The 1922-nt window shown below is 62.0% G+C and overlaps 1 protein-coding gene across 1 annotated transcript in view; it reads right to left on the bottom strand.

Annotated features, from left to right (window-relative positions):
* The window catches only part of TPM2 (tropomyosin 2 (beta)), a 15595-nt gene that overhangs the window by 534 nt on the left and 13139 nt on the right, over window positions 1–1922 (bottom strand). The window lies entirely within an intron of this gene.

The following is a 1922-nucleotide window of genomic DNA, read 5'->3' as shown; positions in this document are numbered from 1 at the left end:
CAGCCAGGCTAGTCACTGGGGGCAGACGGGCCCCACTCTTCAGCCTGTCCCTCCTCCCACGGTGCCCCGTTGCCCATGGCGAGGCCCTCTGCAGCGCAGGTCCCACTGGTGGGTACAATTCCTTGGCCAGCCACCAGCACGTCCTGCTCCCGGGCATCACCACCGGCAGGCTGTGGGCACGTGCACAAACCCTTGGCTAGCAAAAGAGGAGAGCCAGTGCCTGCTGCATGACCCAGCGGTGCTCCTTGAAGAAAAGGAGTGAGACAGCAGCCCAGGAGGATGGGCAGAGAGGACAGCAGACAGAAGGAGCAGAGCTAATGAGGCTGCAGGGATGAGCTCTGCCAGGCAGCCTGCTGCCAAGGCAGCCTCCTCTGGTGTTTGCTTCCAAATGGCATCCTCCTTCCCTCTAGAGACGGGGATGGGACAAGAGCTGTGCCCACCCAGCCCCATCTCCCAGCGCTCCCTGCTGGGTTCTTCCCTGTCCCCTGCCCCAAGTTTGGGGCAGTGGGTGCTGCCGGGTCCCCAGCTCCTATCCCAGCCCTCCCAGCAGCCTGCAGGGACCCCACCCTGAGGGGATCCTCCCTCCACAGTTTGGGGTGACCAGAGTGAGGAGGAAGAGGCTGGCCACTGACTCCTGGGACAAGGGGAGGAAGGCAGCAATACAAACCACTGCATCCCTCGCCGGCAGGGCCAGGCTGATGCTGGGGGACAGCCATCACTGCATGGGCATCCCAGTACATCACAAAAACCCTCATTCCTCTCCCAAGAAAAACTAATAAGCTCCAGAGGTTCTCCCTGTCCCCCATAAGCAGGGCGGTTACCCCGGGGGGGATAAGTCAAGGCTCCACGCCCCACTTAGCCCCAGTGGGGAGTGGGCAGGGGCTCCCAGCCCCGAGCCAGCCTGGCCGAAACGGGGCAGGGAGGCTGCGCTGGGGCCAGGGACTCCGGGCAGCTCAGTTGTTAAGTTCGGTAAGGATGACCCGCAGCTCGTTAGTGAGAACGCGGTTTTTCTCGGCCTCCTGCTGGGAGCGCTCTAGGGAAAACGGAGACATCAGCGCAGCAGAGGAAAGAGAGAGAGAAAGGCGAGTTAGTGAAAAGAGACAGCGTTCCCCAAAGCCCTCGCTGGAAATCCTGCAGCCGCCCAGCCAGCAGCAGGGCTGAGCTCGGCTGGCAGGAGGAGGCAGCCGGTCCCGGGGCAAGGACGGGGCTGTGGGTCCATCAATTTGGGAACTGGGTTGTGGGGCAGGGTAGGATGCTGAGGAAGGAGGAGGAGGATCAGGGACCCATTTAGGGATCGCTGCTGAAGGGCAGGGGCAGCCCCTTCGTCAAGGGAGGGTGATGCAGGAGAGATGCCAGGGCTGAGACCGCTGCTTGCGGGCCACGGCTGGGAGTGGGGACAGGGAATGGACAGGACCAGGTCTAACCCTGCTATTTCAGACCAGAAGTCATGGAGAGGATGGCACGAGATGAGGAAAGCTGGTACGAGAGCTAGGGGGCTGGTGGGGGTCATCCCCCGGGCTGAGGCGCAAAGGGCCCCGTCCTGCTCGGCTTGGCAGCACGGGAGCCGCTCAGGGCTCAGCCACAACCGTCCCGAGGGTCCCACGGCTGTGAGCTGCCTGCAACCACCTCCTACCACCCAGCTGCCAGCACCCGCGTGAGACAGGCAGGAGATGAGGGACAGAGCGGCATGAAGAAAAAAAAGGAGAAACCAAGGAAAGGAAATGCTTTATTGAGACCAACTCAGTAACCCAGAGGGACAGAACATAAAAGAAAAGTCATGAAATGCAAACTGAAGAGCGATGTGGAAAGGACAGAAGGGAGGCAGGGGTGATGGAGAAGCCGGGGGTCTGGGGGCTGCCTGCCTGGCAAAGGGCTGCCTGCACAGCCGGACCCAACCCTCCCGTCGTGGTTTAACCTCAGCC

This window comes from Pygoscelis adeliae, unplaced genomic scaffold (assembly GCF_000699105.1).
Source record: "Pygoscelis adeliae isolate BGI_AS28 unplaced genomic scaffold, ASM69910v1 Scaffold102, whole genome shotgun sequence".
NCBI classification, from domain to species: Eukaryota; Metazoa; Chordata; class Aves; order Sphenisciformes; family Spheniscidae; genus Pygoscelis; species Pygoscelis adeliae.
This window is presented reverse-complemented; position numbering and strand designations above follow the sequence as displayed.